This window comes from Mirounga leonina, unplaced genomic scaffold, assembly GCF_011800145.1.
Source record: "Mirounga leonina isolate KUSES-001 unplaced genomic scaffold, KU_Mleo_1.0 Mir_91, whole genome shotgun sequence".
In the NCBI taxonomy this organism is placed as follows: Eukaryota; Metazoa; Chordata; class Mammalia; order Carnivora; family Phocidae; genus Mirounga; species Mirounga leonina.
The window spans coordinates 1,010,695-1,034,463 of NW_023270839.1; the positions used below are offsets into that span (position 1 = coordinate 1,010,695).

At 37.7% G+C, this 23,769-nt stretch overlaps 1 protein-coding gene across 2 annotated transcripts in view; it reads right to left on the reverse strand.

The window, feature by feature from the left end:
* G2E3 (G2/M-phase specific E3 ubiquitin protein ligase) overlaps window positions 1-8,896 on the reverse strand; it is a 59,176-nt gene extending 50,280 nt beyond the window's left edge. For both annotated transcript variants that reach the window (XM_034994832.1, XM_034994831.1), the window contains exon 1: window positions 8,779-8,896. The gene's annotated coding sequence lies outside the window, so the exon portion shown is untranslated. The remainder of the gene's footprint in view (window positions 1-8,778) is intronic.
* Window positions 8,897-23,769: the final 14,873 nt, after the last annotated feature.

Genomic DNA, 23,769 nt, shown 5'->3' on the forward strand with positions numbered 1-23,769 from the left:
AACTTACTTTAGCAGAGACTTAACAGCTGGAACCACTGTGGGATCCAGTGCTGGCTAAGAAAACCTGAACTGTAATTGACTAATGGCTGGTGACTCAGTATGGACAATTTGAGAGTTAAAAACTTCAGGGGGACCCAGTTATGGGGACTCCCCACAATATTGTTGAGAATTATCACTAGGAACTCAACCAGGATCTTGACCAGGATTCCACAGTAAATATCAAGAGAAAAATCTTGTCATTCTGGCAGGAAGAGGGGGGAAGGTACCATTTTGAAATATGTCAAAGCATTCTGTTCTTTTTAATAAGGCCTGCCCTCAGGAGAAACTAGTTAACCAGAGCCTAACCTGCTAGGGTATTATCAGAGCCTAACTGACCTGGGGAAAGGGAAGTAACTGACTCCAAGCTACTCTAGCCATCCTATCTCATATGAGGGGAGATGTGGGGGAAGCTGAGAAATACTTGTAAGTTCACAGACATAAGCTCATGAAAAGACTAAGACCTAATCATAGGACTACTGAACTCTTTCCCTTCACCCACAACTTACCACCACATTACTAACAGCTATTTACAGCAATTCCTTTTACTCGGTATGGCTATCAAGAAAAAATTATAAATCACTATGGCAAAAGGCACAATTTGAAAAGACAGAGCAAGCATCCAAACCAGACATGGTAGGAATGTTGGAATTATCAGACTGGGAATTTAAAACAACTATGATTAATATGCTAAGGCTCTAATAGATAAAGTATACAGTATACAAGAACAGATGGCAATGAAAGAAGAAAGATGGAAATCCTAAGCAAGCACCAAAAGAAATGCTAGAGATCAAAAACATTGCAACAGAAATGAAGAATGTCTTCGATGGGATTCCAGGTAGACTGGACATGGCTGAGGAAAGAATCTCTGAGCCTGAAGATATCTCAACAGATACTTTGAAAACTGAACAAAGAGAACAAACACTGAAAAAAGAAAAACAAAATGAAATAAAAAAAACAAAACAAAATATCTGAGGACCTTGGGACAACTACAGAAGGCGTAACATAAACGTTTTGGGAATACCACAAGAGAGGAAAGAACAGAAGTATTTGAAACAATTTAATGACAGGTGCCTGGCTGGCTCAAATGGTAGAGCATACGATTCTTGATCTTGGGGTCATGAGTTCAAGCCCCACGCTGGGGGTAAAGCTTACTTAATTAAAAAAAAAAAAGCTAAAAAAAAAAATTAATGACAAGTCACTGTGAAACATCAAACCACCGATCCACTAAGTTCAGAGAACACCAAGCAGAAGGGGAAAAACACCTTACCTATAGAGGAACAAAGGAAGGAATTACATCTGATGGCTCCTCAGAAACCATGTAGGCAAGAAGTGTTGAGGAAAAAAAATTCCAATCTAGAATTCTGTATCTTGCAAAATTATCCTTCAAAAGTGTAAAAGAAGGGGCACCGGGGTGGCTCAGTTGGTTAAATGTCTGACTCAATTTCGGCTCAGGTCATGATCTCAGGGTCATGAAATGGAGCCCTGCCATCAGGTTCTGAGCTGGGCATGGAGCCTGCTTGGAATTTTCTCTCTCCCTCTCCCTTTACCCCCCAACCCCCCAACTTGCACACACGTGCACATTCTCTCTTAAAAAAAGTGGAAAAGTAAAGATCTTCTCAAACAAAAATTGAGAGAGTTTGTTGCCAGTAGACCTGCCTTATAAGAAATGTTAAAAGTAATTCTTGAAGCAGGACGGTGGCCATGAAGTCGGAATCCGCTAAGGAGTGTGTAACAACTCACCTGCCGAATCAACTAGCCCTGAAAATGGATGGCGCTGGAGCGTCGGGCCCATACCCGGCCGTCGCTGGCAGTCGGTGACGCGCGCGAGAGGGACGGGAGCGGGCGGGGCGGGGGCCGGTGGTCCCCTTCCCGGGGGGCCGCCGCGGTTCCCTCCCAACCCCCACCCCGCGGACGCTACGCCGCGACGAGTAGGAGGGCCGCTGCGGTGAGCCTTGAAGCCCAGGGCGCGGGCCCGGGTGGAGCCGCCGCAGGTGCAGATCTTGGTGGCAGTAGCAAACAACAACAACAACAACAACAACAACAAATAACACAAAAAAATATATATATAAAAAAAATAAAAGAAAAAAAAGTAATTCTTGAAAGAGAAGGAAGATAGTATTCAGATACTCAGATCTACATAAAGAAAGTAAGACCATCGAATAAGGAATAAGTGAATGTAAAATAAAAACTTCTATTTTTCTTATCGTTAATTGACCTAACAGACAACAGCTTGTTCAAAATAACAGTATCAATAACATACTCAATTATTGTACTAGTTGTAAATGTGTATTGCAAATTCTAGGACAACCACTAAAAAAAGTTAGAAAGGAAATATAACTGATATCCTAAGAAAGAAAAAAAATAAAATCATTTGAAATGCTTAATTAAAACCACAAAAGGCAGAAAAAGAATGGAGACAAACAGGAACAAAAAACAAGGGCAAAAAATAGAAAACAGTAACAAATATAGTACACATTAATCAAACTATATCAACAGTCATGGTGAATGGCAATGGTCTAAATGTACCAATTAAAAGACAGATTTGTTAGGGTAGATCAAAAAATAAGACCCAACTATATATTTTCTACAAAAAATCCACTTTAAATATAAATTAAACATAAATGGAGAAAAATATAACATGCTAATACTAATAAGAAAGCAGGAGTATATTAATTTCAGACAGAGCAGACTTTAAAGTAAGGAAATTATAAGGTATAAATAGGGCATTAAACATGATAAAGGGGTCAACTCTCCAAGAAGATGTAACAATACTTAATATGTATACACCTAAGACCTTATGTTTAACTATGTTAAATTATGTGAGGCAAACTATGGGGGGCAAAAACTAATAGCACTGCAAAGAGAAACAAGTAAATCCACAACCACAGTTGGAGACTTTAACACCTCTCTATCAGAAATGGACAGATCCAGTAGGCAAAAAATCAGTAAGGAACTGATCTGATAGTTGAACTGAACATCATCATGAAACAACTAGATATAATGGAGTACTTTATCCAACAAGAGCAAAATGTAGATTCTTCTCGAGCTTACATAGAGCATTTGCCAAGAAAGACCATATACTAGGCCATAAAACAGTCCTTAACAAATTTAAAATCGAAATCATACAATGTCTGTCAGACCACAATGGAATTAAACTAGAAATCAGTAACAGAAAGACAGCTGGGAAATCTGAAAAATATGTGGAGATTAAACAACACATTTTTAATAACACAAGAGTAAAAAAGAAATCTCAAAAGAAAATACAAAATATTTTGACCTAAATGAAAATGAAAACACAACTCATTAAAATTGAGGGATGCTGTCAAAGCAGGGCTTAAAGGGAAATTTAGATCATTGAATGCATATATTAGAAAAGATCTAAAATGAGTCATCTAAGTTTCTACTGTAGGAAACTATAAAAAGAGTAAACTAAATCCAAATTAAGTAGAAGAAAATAAGTAATGAGAATTAGAGCAGAAATCAATGAAACTGAAAACAAGAAATCAATAGAGAAAATAAACAAAACCAAAGCTAGTTCTTTGGAAAGATCAATAAAGTCAGTAAGACTCTAGACAGGCTAAGAAAAAAATCAGAGAGGACACAAATTACCAATACCAGAAATTAAAGAAGGGTTATCATTACAGATCCTATGGACATTAAAAATATAATAAAGGAGGGATGTCTGGGTGGCTCAGTTGGTTAAGCATCTACCTTCAGCTCAGGTCACAATCCCAGGGTCCTGGGATGGAGTCCCACATCGGGCTCCTTGCTTGGCAGGGAGACTGCTTCTTCCTCTGCCGGGCACTCCCCCTGCTTGTGCTCACACTCTCTCTCTCTGACAAATAAATAAAATCTTTAAAACATATATATAATAAAGGAATACCATGAACTCTATGCACACAAATTTGATAATCTAGATGAAATGGGCCAAAGACACAATTTGCCCAAAACTCACACAAGGAAAAATAAACACTCTGAATAGGATTGTATCAGAGAAACTGAATCAGTAATTAATAACCTTCCAAAACAGAAAGCACCAGGCCCAGATGGGTTCGCCGGCAAATCCTACCAAACATTTAAGGACGAAATTATACCAATTCTCTACAACCTCTTTCAGAAGATACAAGCAGAAGGAATACTTCCTAGCTTATTCTGTCATCTTTACCCTCATACCAATGTCAAAGAGACAGATGCAAAAAACCTCAACAAAATATTAGCAAATCAAGTCTAATAACTTATTTAAAAAATTATACACCACAACCAAGTGGGATTTACCTCAGTTATGCAATCATGCTCCTTGGTATTTACCCAAAGGAGGTCAAAACTTATGTCCACACCAAAACGTTCACATGTTCACAGCATCTTTATCTACAATTGCCAAACCTTGGAAGCAACTAAGATGTCCTTCAGTAGGTGAATGGATAAACTATGGATCATCCAGGCAAACTATAGATCATCCAGACACAAAAGAAATGAGCTATCAAGCCATGTAAAGACATGGAGAAAACTTAAATGCATAGTACAAAGTGAAAGAAGGCAATCTGAAAAGGCTACAAACCATATGATTCCAATTATATGATATTCTGGAAAAGGCACAACTCTGAAGACAGTAAAAAGATCAGTGGTTGGGAAAGGTGGAGTGTAGAGGATCTTTACAACAGTGAAAATACTCTGTATGATATAATGATGGACACCTGTCATCATCTATTTGTCCAAACCCAAACAATGTACAAAATCAAAAGTGAACTGTAATTTCAACTATGAACTTTGAGTGCTTATCATGTGTCAATGTAGGTTCAACGATTTCAACAAATGTACCACTCTGGTGGGGTATGTAGATAATGGGAGAGGCTAGGCATGTGTGGGGGAAATCACTATTATCCTCCCCTCATTTTTGCTATGAAACTAAAATTGCTCTAAAAAAATAGTCTTAACAACAAAAGGAAAAGCAATAAAGTTACAAGTTTTACTGACTTTTATAACTAATCTCTGGAAAACAGGTTGCCCTACCCCATTGTTTATTGGCTCCCTCTGCCACACTCTCTTATTTCTTCATGATTCACTGTGATCTCAGCAATATAAAGACCTTTCTGGCTTGGCTCCAGTAGTTTTTGGTATCCCAATTCCAAAATTCAAGAAGAAATAATGTGAATGGTCTAGACATTTAGCTCTTATTCATTCCTATATCTGGTACTTCTTTGGCTGGAGACGGTGTGTGGAATGGGAGCATATTAGGATCATAAGCTCCTTAGACCAAACCCTACCCAATGGTCTTTAGAGTGATGTCCCTATATTTTTGGGCAGCTTTTTAAAGAAAAGGTTACGGGCAAAGAGATCAAGAAACAGCTATTCAAACTCAAAAGGAGGGATGCCTGGGTGGCTCAGTTGGTTAAGCGACTGCCTTCGGCTCAGGTCATGATCCTGGAGTCCCGGGATCGAGTCCCGCATCGGGCTCCCTGCTCGGCGGGGAGTCTGCTTCTCCCTCTGACCCTCCCCCCTCTCATGTGCGCGCTCTCTCTCTCTCATTCTCTCTCTTTCAAATAAATAAATAAAATCTTTACAAAAAAAAAAACTCAAAAGGAAAGGCAAATTTTGCTGTTTTTTAACTCCCCAATATTTTCTTAATTTAGAATTGAACATAGACATGAATACTTATGTATGTACTTCCCTATTATTAATCTAATTACACTAAACATATATTATTCTTGTAATAAAAAAATTCCACCAGGAGAAAATGGAATGCAAAAAAAATTTTTTTAAGTTACTAAATCTTTTGGTACCTAGTTTCTTCATCTTAACATGGGGATAATAATAAAAGTGAGAAAAGTGAGATTAAGTGAGAAAATATGTATAAAGCATCTGGAGTTCCGTGAATGTTAGTAAATATTACTCGTAATTTTTTACCACTTGAAATGTCTTCTGAACCTACAATTTCTATACATATTTTTCCGTATTTGTGAAATTTACAAACCATATGGTATCACTAAAATCTCTACTAAGCTATCCAGAATTAGTCTATCACTTCAGAAAAAAAGTTCAAAAAAAAAAACAACAACAAACTTCCTCAGCATTTAACAAGATACAATGTGTTAAATTGTTAAAATAACAAGCACTGGTTGAACATACACAGTTTCAGAGTACAAGGACACTCACTGTTCTGTACCAAGAATTGCAGATATAAAGACAAAGAGGACAAGAGCTCTCAGTCTAGTGCTATGTTTACAACTACATTGCACTGAGGAAGAAGAATTCCACCTGGGGAAGTCTAGGAAAGTATTGGAAACCCACTGGGTAAAATCTTAAAGGGACCTAAAAAAGTTGATGGCTAAGTATATATAAAAATGAGAGAACAAATTTGGACAATGGTACTAGTACGGACAGAACATCACAGTTTGGAAAAGAGTGGTAGAATATTATGAAGTTGATGCTTGCAAACAGAGGTTGGAACCAGATTGACAAGGGCTTTGTAAAAAAATGAAAAAGTTGAGAAATCTGAATTATATGTGGTAGACAAAGAGGAGCCATCAGAGATTTTTAAGAGGCAATAATTGAAAGGACAGACTGCAGAGAGAGGCAGGAAGCATTATTTAAAATAATAATAATAATGACATTAAAAAAGAAGCATAAACTTTCTAATTAAATCTAGTTTCTGAACCTGGTTCAAACATTTTGGTAGTTGTGTGAGAACTGAACCCTCTTAGCCTCCATTAACTTACATGAAAATAGTAAATATTGCAGTGTTATATGTGAAGATTGAGATAATGTATGTAATGTGGTTTGTACAATGCTCAGTAACTCAGTATAATTGGAGATATATGTATCATTTACTATGTGCCACACACTAATCTAAGATTTTTATATGTGTTGAGTCATTTGACTCACAATAATCCTTCAAGGTACGTATTGTTATTATCCCATTAACACAGGTCAGGGATTTGAAGCACAGAAAGGTAAAGCAGCTTGCTTGGGTCATACAACTGCCAACTGGTGGAGATGAAATTTGAACTGAGGCAGTCTGACTCCAGTTCCCTGCCCTTAACAGTATATTATAATGCCTCCCTAGGAAAGATCAAGTCAGTGCCCTTAAAACCCTGTCAGGGCGCTCCTGGGTAGAGCAGTTGGTTGGGCTGCGGACTCTTGAGGTTTCTGCTCAGGTGGTGATCTCCTGGTTTGGGAGATGGAGCCCATGACGGGCTCTGCACTGGGCATGGAGTCTGCTTGGGACTCTCTCTCTCTCTCAAATAAATAAATCTTTAATTTTGAAGTGTAGGAATCAGCACTTAACAAACCCTTCAAGGTAATGTGTACATAAGAAAATTTGAAATTCGCTGATGATTTAGGTAGATGGAGCAAAAATAAATGAAAAAAGTCCAGGTAAGGACAAGAAACCTATTAAAATGTAGAGACTAATTTTTTTAAAATTACTATTTGCTGGTAGCGCACATAAAATGAGCAGAACAGCTGTCTGCAATTCTTAGGAAAGTACAGCTAATGTCTTTGCTGCAATCTTACACAAACGTTTAAAGTTCAACAATCATAAATACTGAATATTTAAATCTATTTTTCCTGGCTAATAATGAAACAAAAGTTCACTAGCAGGGATAGGAGAGTAGGAGCAGCCAGTAATAGATGAAGAAATGTCTATTTTTTAAAAGATATTTATGCATTTTTATGGTATGATACCCTGGTGTTAAAATCTTAAAAGGAACATAAAATACCGGTTCCTATAAAACAACACAATATTAGACAGTGTTCAATAAGGCAAGATATAAAATTTCTATACATTTAAACTCATTTATATTTTAGATGTAGGGTACACATTTAAACTACTCCAGAAGAAGGCAGACTTTGCTACGGGGTTAAACAGCGTTTGCTATTTGAGGTAGTTCATCACTAAAAATTAATAAAGCAAACAACAACAAAAAACAAAACAAAACAAAAAAACAAAGAAAACCCAAGTCTGTTAACATCAGTGGTTTCCATAATGACTCCACAATAACCCAGTTGGCCAATGAATGAAGCAGCTGAAAAGGCAGATCGGTGGAACTAGCTAAACCTTATCCCTATTGTTAGCAAACTAAGACCTCTATGAACTACAGCTGTGACTATAGTCAGTTTAAATGAGCAAGAGTCCCGGATTTTTGCGGTACAAGAGAAATGTCAATCGTGAAAGAAAAATATCCGGGTTTTAAATACAAAGGATACTCAGATTTCAGTTTAAATCCCCACCGGGGCATTTCAAAGACTGTCATATCCCTGCGGTCCAGAATAATAAAGAGTACTCTGAGTATCACTCTTGGGGGAACCCGGAGCCACGTACAGCACCTCCTCATTCTAAACCTGCCCCCAACCTTCCATCTTTAATAAAGGAAGATACTTTTTACCTGCGGTAACGCTTTCGCAATTAGGTCTAACTGCTGTTACAGCTTCAGCATTCGAGTCCAACCGGCGGAAATACTAAACTGCGTTTACCAGAACGTCAGATTAAATAAGGCTTAGTCTCGGGGGCGGGGGGCCTCGGAATCCTCACTACGTAGAGTTGGCTCGTGTGCGCGGGCCCGGGAGACGCTCCCCAGCGCCCCGACTTCCCAGCCTTCAAGCCCAACCCCACCACCCGACACCCCCAAAGGCACTCCGAGGCCTCCGCCACACTGTCCCGCCTCTCGACCCCTGTCCCCTCCGACGGTCCGAATCCTCTCCCCGGAATACTCAGTTTCTTCCCCTTCTCCATTCACTCACCAAGGCGCGTTGGGCAGAAGTTCCAGAACGGTCGCGTCACTTTTCCCTTCTTCCGCGGAGCCGCAAAGCCGACCGCAAGCAGCCCCATCCAACGGCCCACAAGATTCAAATTCGTCCACTTCCGCCTGCAACCCGGAAGGTGCGCTAAATTCCACCCCCCGTGAGGCGGGGCCCGCGGCAACGCGGGGTGTGGGGGAAGGACGAAGGGCGCCGGGCTCTTCTCCGAAGGAGCGCGGTCTGTGTTGTGCTTCCTGCCCTGGTGTCTTTGGTCTGTGTTCTTACTTCACAGGTCACAGAAAAGTGCAGGCGCAGAGTCGGTGTCTCTGCCCGGTGACTCTTGAGAGGATCCTCTTGTTTCTGAAATGGACAGAGACGGCGCTGAAGTTTCATTCCTTCAAGGACTGGAGAGAATAAAAGCACCAATGGGGCCCTGACGTTTTCACTCCTCCCATCGCCCCCGCGTAAACAGCTACAGCGAAGAGGAAAAACAAACCGTGCACAGACCTGCTTTCCCTGGGTCTCCTCGGTTCCGGCACAGTCAGGACTTTTAACCTCTGTCCCTCCCCCTCTCTGAGGAAGACAAAAAGCCAAGTGCTCCAGTCACGCTTATTCGAACCACCAAGTGAAAATAAGTGGTGGTCGAACTAGTTCTGGTCCCGGATGGGGAACGTGAGGATAAGTGTTAGAAGGCCACAACTCTTTCTTCCCCCTCGGATAAGAGACTATTTTACGTGATTATTACGTAGTTGTCCTGTGAGGTCCTTAGGACAATAGTGTCATTTTCTTTTACCAAGGACTGCTTCTGAAGGGGTGCGTCTGGGGGCTACTAGAAAAGAAAGACAACATTTTTTAGCCCCAACCCCTCCAGAAAGGAAGCTAAACAACTCTGATTTTGACGTTGCCACCAGATCATCTTCACGTCTGATTTACCTCAACAGATCATTTCAAACCAAGCCATGACAGAACACCTTGAGCTTCTCTCAAGACTGCAGTTTGAAAGATTAGATTTCTATGAATTTATTTTACAGATAATCTGACAGAAGGGGGTGTAAAGCTATTAACTGGTGTACTGTTTTTAACAGTGGAAAATAGGAAATAACCTGTGTCTATCAATAAGGAAAAGATTAAATAAGTTATGATACTTTAGGATCTGATACACTGATATTGTACAGGCACTAAAAGAAGTAGATCAGTAGGGACTCAAATGAAATAAGGAAAAAAAATCAACTGTAGAAGGACTAAATATTGTATCCATTTAAAGTATGTGTGTGTGTGTGCATGGCATACAAAGTTTCCAGATGGATAGTAAACTGTAAAAAGTTTTCTCTGGTAGTCAGATTGGTGAATGGAGATATGAAGAGACTTTTTTATCTTTTTCTTTATAACCAATTGAATCTTTAAAAACATGTTTTACTCTTGCAATTAAATGGTTTTTTAAAAGAATATTGTTGGGGTGCCTGGGTGGCTCAGTCGTTAAGCGTCTGCCTTCCGCTCAGGTCATGATCCCAGGGTCCTGGGATCGAGCCCCACATCGGGCTCCCTGCTCGGCGGGAAGCCTGCTTCTCCCTCTCCCACTCCCCCTTCTTGTGTTCCCTCTCTCCCTGTCTCTCTCTGTCAAATAAATAAATAAATAATCTTTAAAAAATAAGATTGTTAGAAATTCTATGTTGTAGATACAGAATCAGGTTTAATAAATGTATAAAAGTATAATGTTTGAATAGTCTGAGTCCACTCATTCATACAGATTCATTCAACAATTATATGGTTATGGTTTGACCACACATTTTGTCATCCATGATATGTTGTATTATTTAATGTCACCACATTTCTAATGTGGCCGCATTAAATATATTGCTCCTTCAAGTTCTTTGAAGGCAGAAATGATGTCATATATTTTCCTATATTCTCATAATTCTTGGCAACTTCCCACCATTAAATTTCATCCTTCACATGAATTAAATTCTCAAGTTAATCTGCAAGCAAAAGCTAAATACTCAAATTTTCTGAGTTAGAACTGAGTTAGAATTGAAGAATTTATTTAGAGTCCAAAAAGAACTGTTTTTCCTTAGTTCTTCTTCTGAGTTTTCCTTACTCAGTTCTTCTTTTTAGACTCTAAATAAATTCTTCAATTTCTTTCACCAGGATGTTGACAAAGTTATCATCACTAGCAGCTCTGCCATTAGTCAGACCAATGATACTGATTTCTCATCTGCAATGGAAGGTCTCCTTAAAGTCACTGGCATATTTTTTCCCGTAGGGCTAGCCAGGCTTTTATTGTACAAATTGTCTAGGGCTGGTGTTTATTGAGTGGAATATCAGGTTATTTGCACTTTTTAAACTGTTACACCCCCTCCCCAAAGAGTGAATACAGATGAATTTGAATACAATCAGTATTCAAGTAATGCTACAGCATTTCATTAACAAAGAATATCTTCAATAAATACCCACTGACTAAATCAAAGAGCCTAAGTAATTAGACTAAAGAACATTTTAAAGAAAATATTCACTACAGGATATATTTAAATCTAACAAATCTGGCCATCAAACTGGGCATTCAAATAGCTAATAAAATTTTTTAAATTAAGTAAAATGCATTGATATGAGTATTCCACTTACTAAAACCTGCAAAAACTGGAGGGAAAAAAAAAACATAAGAGTCTTATTTAGTTTCTGATAACCCTTCAGTAATCTGAATTAGCTGAGAACTGCCCCATAGAAAATTTGAATCATAGCTAACATAACCTCTCTTCCCTGCTTTCCTCCTCCTGTTCACTCCATATGCTGCAGAAAACAAGACAAAAACACTTCTGGGACCAATAGTCATCAGTTCACACACAAGAGCCAACACAAAGTGCTTTGGCAGAAAAGCTCCTAGAACTTACTTTGAAAGGTTCTTATCACAAGCAACACGACTGACAAGAACAATAAAATGCCTAGAAATAAATTTTTTTTGAAGTATAGAATATGTAAAAAACTGTCATTGGAAAATGTAAATGATTTCAATATTAACAAATGGAAGATGAATATTTAAGAATGGTTTAGAAAAAGAAGATTAGCAGAGGCTGGTAGTAGGAAATGTGTCTTACTAGATAGTAAAACTTAACACAAAGCTATTATGATCAGAGTTGTAGTGAAAAAAATTATTAGCGTAAAAAAGATAAATACAGGGGCACCTGGGTGGCTCAGTTGGTTAAGCGGCTGCCTTCGGCTCAGGTCATGATCCCAGGGTCCCGGGATCAAGTCCCGCATCTGGCTCCCTGCTCCGCAGGAAGCCTGCTTCTCCCTCTCCCACTCCCCTTGCTTGTGTTCCCTCTCTCACTGTCTCTCTCTCTCTGTCAAATAAATAAATAAAATCTTAAAAAAAAATACATAGAGAATCCAGAAAAATTCAACTATACATAGAATATTAATATATTATAAAGGTGGCATTTCAGTTTAGTGGGCAAGGAGTATTTTCATTCATAAATTAGCAAAAGAAGGCAATAACTGGCTATCTGGAAGATAAAAAGTTAAGCTTCTACCTTGCACCACATGGCAGATAAATTCTATGAGAACTATAGATTGAAATATAAAAAATATAACAAAAATGTATTGGGAGAAAAATTAGAAGAATAACAGTGACTTTAGGTTAAAGAGATTTCTTAAGGAAGGAAAATTAGAAGCCATAAAATTAAAGATGAATAAGCCATGCCAAAATATGACACTTCAGCATAAAAATTATTTTGAGCTAAAAAAGACAACTGAGAAGCAGATGCAGGAAGAACTCTACTTTCTCCCATCTAACAAAAGCAGGGCATAAATTTCCCTTTGTGAAGATGTTCCTCTCCTCTCTCATACCCAAAGGAAGGGAACAACCCTTAGCATTGGAGATGGATATGGCACTGATGAGTCTGCATAAAAAAGTCTTACTAAATAACCTTTATCTACCATTAGTTTCCCCCATATATTTACCTTCCCACAATTTACCACTCCTACAAGCTCAAACTCCTCTTCCTTTCTCTACTCGTTTCACAATTTATCATCCTTCATTAAAACAGTATAGGAACTCTCAAGCCTAACCACTTCTTTGAGTTTTTACTTTTTTCTGTGGACCCCTATGCATGTAAAATTGAGAAGAAAATTTCATACCTTTCTTCCTGTGAGCCTGTCTTTGCCAATTTAGTTTGTAGGACTCCAGGTTCTACCAAGAGGGTAGAGGAAAAATCTTTCCTCTCCTGCAAATACACATGGCTATGTTAAAGTTTAAAGTATTTATTGGCAAGATACACCATAAAACCTCAAAAGATAAATGAAGGAGTTGTGATAATATTTATAATACATAAGATACATAAGGTTAACAACTCTAATGTAAACAATGCTTATAATTTGATTTTTTCAAAAAGTAATAAAAATGAGCAAAAGAAGTGATCAAGAGAAAATGAGAAAGGACAGTAAACAAGAAAATACTCAAACTGACTACCACACAACCAAAAGCTAATTTTCCTTTCTTGGATTGGCAAAAATTGAAACAAGTCATAACATCTAATACTGGGAGGATGTGGTGGTAAAATGTACATTCTTGCCTACTGGCTGCATGCGTTACTACAACTCTTTTGAAAAAATCACTCTTTGACCAAATTTTCTCAACTTTAGGATTCTCCTGTAGAAATAAACATGATAGTGTTTTGAGGCACTCCTAATTAGAAACAACCATCCATCAGGAGGGAGGTGATTGAGAGTTATGGTACATCTATACTATCAAAAGACTTCACAAAGCTGTATTGCTGTCTCCTAAACTATTGCCTCCAAAGTTAGGGCTATTGAACCCCCAAAGACATATAAGTGAAAATGAAGAATGGCATTATTTAATTAGAAAAGTAATAATATTCTGCTCTATAGTAATACTGATAAACGTGGCCCTGGAAAATGGCATTCATTCTTAATTAGCACTCACCAGAATTGGCCCACATTGCTGGATTAATTGTCCTTTGCAGTAACTGAGTTGCTGTAAATTAGCCATATTGGACTACTGGTAATCCTTTCTGCCTTTCACACAAGTCAGATTTTCTTTCTTTCTTTTCTCTTTTTTTAAAGATTTTATTTATTTATTTGAAAGAGACAGAGCCAACGAAAGAGAGCTTGACTGACTTAGCCGTTTAGATGCCTTAGCCACCCAGGGGCCCCCGATTTTCTTGATCCTCCTCTCCTATCGACACTTAAAGCAAACACTTGACCCAGATTTTGGCAGGTCCTGGCCTCCCCTTCTTATTCCCTGGTAGGTCCCTGAATGCCTGTTCCCCTTGAGGATCAATTTCTAGCTTTCTGCCCTTAAATCATTCCTTATTAAACCCTATCAATATTGTGCCTGGTACCCAAAGTTACCTCATTCATCTCTCCTGACTAGTGACCATCCCTGAGACCTTGGAATGAAACTTTTTATTATATCAAGTTTCTTGCTATTCAGAACCCTATCAGAGTCAGACAATGAGAAGTGTACTTCTAGAAGGGACCATTCGAAGAGTCTAATCAGGGGTACCTCAGTGGCACAGTCAGTTAAGCATCTGCTTTTGGCTCAGGTTAGGATCTTGGGATCATGGGATTGAGCCCTGAGTGGTGCTCCCTGCCTGACCGGAAGTCTGCTTTTCCCTCTCCCTCTGCCCCTCCCCCTGCTTGTGCTCTCTCTCTTGTTTGCTCTCCCTGTCTCTTTCAAATAAATAAATAAAATCTTGTGTGCTCCTGCTTGTGTGGTCTTTCTCCTCTTCCTCAAGTAAATAAGTAAAATCTTAAAAAAAAAAAAAAAAGAGTCTAATCAGAGGCATACTCAGGTTCTTATAGTAGGGTACCTAGCCTAGAAACACCATGGTTGTGTTTGGGTTAGGGTGGGGAGGGAAGAAGGGAGAGGATTGGGTGTTGGTAGCTGAGGGAGTAAGCAAACATGTAAAGACGGTGTCACTTTTATTTTTCCCAGTCTTGATTTCACACTTCTTTCTTCAACATCTTTTATTATGTCATTATAGACTGAAATCTAATGTCAACATACTGCTTTACCAAAAAGGTACTTCTTTTGGAGATTATGCTAGGGGAGCAACAAACTAGAATAGGTCCCATTTAGTCTCTCAGCAAATTCTTTAGACCAGCACTGCCCAGTACAAATGTTAGCCACAAATAGTTTTCAGTTTTCTAGTAACCACATTAAAACAAACAAACAAACAAACAAACAAAAGAAACAGATGAATAACTGAAATAATGTATTTTATTTAACCCACCACATTTAAAATATTTAAATTTTAATATGTAATCAATATAATCAATTATTCATGAGATATTTTACATTTTTTTGTGTGTGCTAAGTCTTCAAAATTGATTGACAATTGACCTTTGAACAATATGGGTTTTAACTATGCATGTCCATTTATATGTGGATTTTTTCAATAAATACAGTAATAGTACTCCAAATGTCTTTTCTCTTCCATATGATTTTCTTAACATTTTCTTTCTCTAGTTACTTTATTGTAAGAATACAGTATATAATACTTACAGTATACAAAATATGTGTTAATTGTTTATGTTACCAGTAAGGCTTCTGGTCAATAGTAGGTTATTAGTAGTTAAGTTTTTGATGAGTCCAAAGTTATACGTGGATTTTTGACTGCATGGGGAGGTTGGTGCCCCAACCCCCGTGATGTTCAGCAGTCCACTCTATATTTTGCACTTCCATCACATCTCAGTTGTACTAGCCATATTTCAAGTGTTCATAGCCACATGTCACTAGTGGCTTCAATACTGGCCAGCACAGTTTAAAATATGCCACAGTTAGTCCCTCCAAAAAAATACAGGCTACCAAGAGACTCAATTCCCCAAATTCTATTTCCCTAACTTCTAACAAACATTTGAAAGCATGAAATAGAGGTAATTATCTTTTCCCCAACGAACTTTGTATCTTAACTATTCCTTCCATATATACCTCAGATTTGTTATTTTCACTTTCTTCTTTAATGTCCCTCTTTGTGCTCATTTTTCTTTTCTGTTCCATAAGCTTTATTCTACGATTCTCAGTAATATTCAAATACTTTGGAATATACTTATTTGCAAAACAAATTAGCCCATTTAATTGATCACTTCTTGTGGACAAGTCATAATGAGAATACTGTACAAAATAAGTATATGACCATTATTAGTGTCTGACTCCATGATCAATAAGTATTCATTAAGCATCTACTATGCTATCAGCAGCACTAATAAATTTCCGAATGGAGTTTTCACTGTGTACACTAACATATTCCTTATATTAGTTTGCCTGACCAGTCTTTTTACATCAATTTTTAAACTTGAATCAGCATACATTTTAGGAGAAGTAGGCTGTTTGCTACCAAACAGAATTCTTTTCCTCAGTGTCTCAGTCACATAAATGTTTTGATCTAAATTTTTAATCTAACTGCGGTTTGCTGTCTTTTAAGTCAAACACACCACCTCCTGGCAGCAGGAAGCACCACCCAAAACAGCAATTTCAGGTTTCTTGTTTCAGGGTTGTTTGGATAATAAGTAGGTTTATTAACAACAGTGATTTGGAATGATACCATTCCTGCTGGGTAACTGCATGATTTTAGCAAGAAGGGCTCAAAGTTTGCTTGTAGCCAATATGAGACATGATGTTCTAATATAGGTCAAAGTTATTATCTATTTTGATAACATTCTTTCTCTCCAGGTTGGTGTTTCAAATGGTTGTCTGGATTGCTTTTCTTAATTGCTGTCTTTTGGCCTGAAGTGTTTACATAGAAATCAGAGCCCTTTTCCAGTTAAGAGTAACTCTACATGCAGGCACACACATTGGTAATGCCACCTAGAATAAATCAAGTAATGAACAACATGTTTGAACTGAATCTTAAAAATTCTTGGATACAATTGCTGGCAATCAAAACTGTTTTCAGTTTATTTTGTGTACTTTGATTTTTTAATCCCTCCCAGAATACTCGAGGGAAATGACTTCTCAAGTGAGTTGATAAAGTGATTATAATGAGCCCAATTCTCACCTGCGTGTTTTGATGGGGGTGGAAGAAAATTTCAAATTCTTACTAAGGTCCAGGGCATAGAATTACCATTTAGGAAGCAGGTACTTGCTTAAAGCCTAGACCCTGATAGCTGTTCTCTAGGGAAAATTCTTCAAGGAGACCAACATAGTACAGTGTTAAGAACCTGGCCTTTCAACCTAGACAGCCAGGGATTTAAATACTAGCACTATTACTTAAAAGCTAAGTATGAAGGATCCAATCCTCTGAGCATCACTATTGGTTTATAAAATGTAAATCGTAGTAACTACGTCACGGGTTTGTTGTAAACTTTAAATGAAAAGACATTTTCCAGGTAGTTATGAGTAGGCAAAATGGGCATAAGGTACAGTCAACATCCTCTTCCTTCCCTCGGTGGCCTGAAGAATGCCACGTCTAGTTCCTTTAGGCAGGTGATCTACTTAGAGTTGCCCAGACTCTCATCCCAAGTGGATCTTCACCTTGTTCCTCTCCTCTTCCCTCAGAGCCGATGATAAATTACTCGGTGACTTGCTCTTTACTTTCCACTTTGGCAGCTAATCTGAAAAATTTATCCTTGTTAATATAAAGAGCCAATGGATTAGTTTTAATAAACTCTACCTGTAGCTCAAAAGGACAGTGAGAAATTTGTGGATAGTCAGATATGACGTTTGGTATCTAACTCTTCCTCCTCTTTTTTTCAATAATTTGGGTTTACAAGTCTGGTATCTCAGAAGCAGTTCACATCTTTTTTTGGCATTAGTACAGTAACAGATATTAAACCTTCAGCATGTGGGCAGTAATTATAATGGGCAATCAGATTTCTCATAAATGAGATTAACTAATGAAAGGCATATGATTAGAAAAGAAAAAGAACTAACATTTATTTGATACTTTCCATATTCCAAACACTGTACTAAAACTATTCAAAAGTTGATTTACTTAATCCTGACTAATAAAATAGGTAATGAAACTAGGTTTTAAGGCAATTAAATAATTTATCCAAGGCCACAGTAGGCAGAATTGGTATTTAACTCCAGTTCATTTGCATACAAAACCCATTCTTTATCCATCACAATATTTTAATTCACACATCCCATGAGAGATAGGAGCAACTTTAGGAAATCTGACATTAACCTTAAACAATCAACTAATAGTAGAGTTTGGCTTTTATGGGAAATCTGTTTACTTATCTGCAGAATTATAGGATGTTAATTTGGTAAACGACCTTAGATATATCATCTGTTCTCTACCCCATAGTATGTAAAATCCTCCCAACTTTCTGGGCCTTTTGTAAAACATGTATTCAAGAGAACTGAGGGGAAAAGAAAGTGGTCCAGAATTCCCCTTGAGCAGATAGGATTTGGATCTCAAATCAAGCTCCAGTTTTCTGCTCATTTAATTAAGCTATCTATATACTTATTTTTCTAAGAGAGGCATTGATATTTACAATGAATCCTGATTGATGTCTGGCATCACTTTACCAAGGTACAATCCCTGACCAATTTTCAGCTAGTGGCCAGTATGCTTTTGTAGCACAAATCCCATAATACCAGTTGTTGAGGACCACTTGATGATCAGTTTTCCACTAAAATACTCCCAGGAGTTGTCAAATAGTGTGGTAACATTTTGACATCACTGGTACCAGGCAATGTTATCTATAGTGTTGAGATGCTTAAGATAGATTTAAAGCAAAAGAGATGCAGTGTATCTCACTTATAAAATCTGTGGCGGTGAGACAACTTCCCAATATACATTATCTGCTCCTTAGAGCTCTTTAAAATTCTATTCCTCTAAATAATTGGTTACAAAAGCTAGCTCCTATGAAAGTACCCTAATTTTTATTTCAGCAAAGATAGAAAACTCCATTTCTATCATAAAGATGATATGATAGGGGATTTTAGATTTATGGCTGCCTGACCTATTATATTGTTTACCATCTAAATATTCACCCAATGATGGAGTCCAGTTACCCAGGAAACCTTGGGTTTCCTTGATTCATTACAGGAAACTGGTGCCAAGGAATGCTGAGTGTCTCCCAAAGGAAAATGTATACAAATCCATGAATCAGTAAGATTGTATGCTTTAGTCAATTCATGAGTAAATTGCAGCCAGGTGTTGGATTTATACCAGCAAGTGACTAAAAGCACAAAAACTAACATTAAGAACAAGAGCTTTAAAGAAAAATAAACAAAAGGCATTTAGATAGGGAAGAAAGAAGTAAAACTTTATTTGCAGATAACATGATTGTCTATATAAAATTCTGAAGGAATCTACAAACAAGTAACTAGAGCTAATACATGAATTTAACAGGTTTTTGGATATAAAATCTATATACAAAAATGAGTTGTATTTTTATATACTAGCAATGAACACTTGGAAATTAAAATTTATGAAATTATCTGGATTAGGTAATGATTTCCGAGACTCAACACTAAAGCACAAGTGATAAAAGAAAAGTTTGATAAACTGAACATCATTTTTTAAAATGTGCACTTCAAAGAATACCACTAACAAAGGTAAAAGACAAACCCACAGGCTGGAAGAATATATTTGCAAATCATATAATATGATAAGGAACTTATATCCATAATATATTAAGAATTTATAACTCAACAATAAGACAACCCAATTAAAAGATGGACAAAAGATTTGAATTAAAAAAAAGTACACAAATGGTCAATAAACACATGAAAGAATGCTCAGTGTCATTAAGCAGTAGGGAAATGCCAATCAAAAACCACAAAAGAGGGACACCTGGGTAGCTCAGTCAGTTAAGCATCTGCCTTCAGCTCAGGTCCTGATCTCTGGGTCCTGGGATCCAGCCCCACGTCAGGTTCTCTGCTCAGCAGGGAGTCTGCTTCTCCCTCTGCCTCTCCCCCTACCACTTGTGCTCTTTCTCTCTCTAATAAATAATTTTAAAAGTCTTAAAAAAACCCCACAAGAGATATCACAAGAAATATAGCCACTAGAATAGTGGTAAAACAAACAAAACAGAAAATAACTAGTACTGACAAAGATGTGGAGAAAACAGAATGTAACTGTGTCCCAAGCAGGCTAGAGACTACATATCTCTAACTCACAGACCTCTAGCCCCTAGCGTATAGCTTGTGGCCTCTAGCTTATAGCTTGACTAATTATAACTTCCTCAAGATTTCAGTAGAACACTGACTCTGAGGAAACAAGGAGCACTAGCCACTCACTGCTGCTAATGTGACCAATTGTTGGATCAGTCATCCAAAGCCTTGGTGAGTATGATTATTCTAATCCTACAGTTATTCCTGTATATAATTTCACTCATGTACAGCCATGTGCCAAAAATAGTTTGGCAGTTTCTTACAGTGTTTAACAGAATTGTTACATGACCCAACAAAATTACTCCCAGGAATCTCCATAATAGAAATGAAGTATGAGTGCTCACTTAGAGACGTGTACACAAATGTTCATAGCAGTATTATTCATAATTGCCAAAAAGTAGAAACATCAACTGTTGAATGGATAAACAAAATTTAGTGTATCCACACAAAGAATACTATTTAGCAATTAAAAGGAATGAAGTGCTGATACATGCTATAACATAGATGAAAGCATTATATTCAGTGAAAGAAATAAGATACAAAAGATCAGATATTGTATGATTCCATTTATATGAAAGGTCCAGAAAAGGCCAATCTATAGAGACAGTGATTAGTGATTGCCTTCAGCTGTCAGGAGGAGATGGGGATTGGTTGCTAATGGGCACAAGTTTTCTTTGTTTGAGTGATCAAAATATCCTAAAATTAGATTGTTGTGATTTTTTACCAGTCTCTAAATACAATAACTGCCTTTGCATTGTAGACCTATTATGAGTGAGTTTATGGTATATAAATTATATATCAATAAAGCTACTTAAAAAATTGTAAATTTTGTCTTTTTGGATAAGAGTTTCCTGGAAAAATAAGTCATGTCAATAAAGACAAAGGAATAATGAAGTTTTGTTTGTGAAGACAGCAGAATAGTAAAGCCAATTTATGTAGACAGTTAATTTACGGGTTTATGGTTTCAGTTTTTAAAACCAATATATATCTTTTTAAATTGTAAACACATCAGATAGTTAAAACTGCAATGCAAAAATTAAAATATAGTATGTGATAGAGTGAATGGGTGGTTATTCTAGATTAAGCATTCAGAGAAGAGTTTTACAAAAACACCTTTTATTTATTTATTTTGCTTACTAAACCTCTGGTTTAGTAATATGAATGATAAAGAGGAGCCAACCTTGTGAATATGGAGGTGGGGTGGGGTGGAAGAATGGGAAGAGCCTTTCAGCAAAGGAAATAGCTAGTGCAACTAGGGGTCTCTTTGTTTGTATTTCTCTAATGAACTCTTCAATTTCATCTCTCCAGACATCAGAACAATGCATTTCTCTACTTCCTGCCAGTGCTCAGCAAACTCTTGAATTTATTGATCTTTCTTTAATTTAAAAAAAAATCTTTATTGGGCTATAATTCACATACCATAAAATTCACCCATGTTAGGTGTACAATGTAATGATAGCATATTTATAGATTTGCTCAAAAATCACCACAATCCAATTTTTTTTTTTAAAGATTTTATTTATTTATTTGTCAGAGAGAGAGACAGAACACAAGCAGGGGGAGAGGCAGGCAGAGGGAGAAGCAGGCTCCCTGCTGAGCAAGGAGCCCGATGTGGGACTCGATCCCAGGACCCTGGGATCATGACCTGAGCCGAAGGCAGCCGCTTAACCAACTGAGCCACCCAGGCGTCCCCACCACAATCCAATTTTGATGACCTCAAAAAGAAACCTTGTAAATAATGTGACTCTTCTTTATACTCCCCTCCTTTTGTTCCTTTCCCTCTCTCTCTCATCAACCCAAGGTTGGTGAAAACTTTTTCACTCTTCTGCATTGGCCCACTGACCACTAGTTAGGAGCCACAATTTTATAGCAGCTTCCAACATTAAAATTTTTGTGATTCTCTGACTTATCCATTCTTTCATTGTGCTTTTCTTTCTTTCCTGTACTTCCTAAACTTATTTTCTAGTTGACAGGGTAGGGGCCAAGTGCAGGCTTGGCAGGCCAAGTTGGGTACTTTGGCATGAAGATTAATTTGAGTGGAAGGCAACTGAGACCTAACTTCCTTAACTATATAGAAGGATCTAGATTGGGGGTCTTTTCCAGAATAAGGGTTATCAGCAGAGATAAATTTTATATGAGTGACCCCTGTGTGGTAGGGCAAACATCTAATCAGCAAACATGTGCTCTTCCTATTGCCCTGTGAAGTGCAGTCCTTTCCTCTGAAGTACCAGCCCTGACCGCCTTCCCCTTGTTCAGAATGACATATATACCTCACTTTGCCTGTCTTCAGAATTTCCATGTCTGTATGGATTCCCCATATGTACGCTATTAAATGTGCTTTTCTCCTGCTAATCTGACTTATGTCGATTTGATTCTTAGTCCAGCTAGAAGGACACTTGAAGGGGACAGGAATTCTTGCTCCCCAACAACGGCATTATCTTTATTATCTCAGGGAAAATTAGAGTTGTTATGGCAGAAATCAATGCAAGTTTTACTATTTTTAAGACTTCAGCTAAGTCTCTTAAGAATAAAATATTAAGGGGGCACCTGGGGGCTCGGTCTGTTAAACGTCTGCCTTCAGCTCATGTCATGATCTCAGGGTCCTGGGATTGAGTCACGCATGCGGCTCCGGGCTCAGCGGTGCATCTGCTTCTCCCTCTGCCTCTGCCCCTCCCCATTGCTAGTGGTCTCTCCCTCCCTCTCTCTCTCTCTCTCTGTCAAATAATAAAAAAAAAAAAGAATAAAATATTAGGGTCCTGAAAGGATAGAAACACAAAATTAGTGCCAAAACAAAGATAAAATACTAAAATAGATGCAGATATACCTGATTTCTTCCAAGGCCTCTTGCCACCTCTTCAAGACACCTCATTCTGCCCAGAGACTTCGTTGAGGATACAATTTAATGCCCTATATGAATACTTTCTTTTTCTTAACAGAACAGTAGTAAGCTTCCTCCCCTATTGGAGGATGGGGTCCTTAATCTCCTATAGTCCCTGTGGGTGACGGTGGTAAAGAAGGGAAAGCCCTGGTGGAATCAGAGGGAGTCAGAATAGTGGGGAAACCTCCCCTGATTCTAATTCATTTAGTAAATATTTGTACCAAGCATTCTAGACTCTGAGTGTGCTATGACTTTATGACAGTGAAATTTTAGGTGAACAATGCACTGTAAAGAATTATAATTTGGTAGATTTTGCAATAAATATTCATGAAATTTATTGTTTATAACATTCTGGAATAAAAGTTTCACTATGTTTCCATCTATTCATGTAAATTAATGTCAATAGCCCTTGTCAATGTTTTTATACTGAAAACTAAGCTTTTAAAAAACTATTAACCATCCACTAAATAAATTCCATACTTCCTCATTTGCCTTTTGAAAATAGTAAAGTCAGCAGGAGAGGAGTTCTTGCCAGCATTTACTCAGGTTCCCTCCTGCTATCCTTCTCTTGCCTCCAATCAACCCTTGCTAACTCTTGCTAACATTTTGTTTGCAGAGAGAAGATGTAAATAAAAATTTTCATTGAAGAAGAAATAATAGGCTTATTCCAATGAAAATTCTGATTAGAAGCCAAATACTACACATGGTGTTTTTCTGGATTCCTTATTTTATTTTATTTTATTATTATTTTTTTTAAGATTTTATTTATTCATTTGAGAGAGAGAGAGAGAGAGAGAGAGAGAGCAAGCATGAGCAGGGGGAGAGGGAGAAGCAGACTCCCCACTGAGCAGGGAGCCCGATGTGGGGCTGGATCCAAGGCCCCTGAGATCATGACCTGAGCCTAAGGCAGATGCCCAACCATCTGAGCCACCCAGGTGCCCCCAGGCTCCTAATTTTAAATGAATTTTTAAAGCAGATTTTTCTAGATAGCTAATACATTATATTGTCCATAAGAATTTATAGTCAAATATAT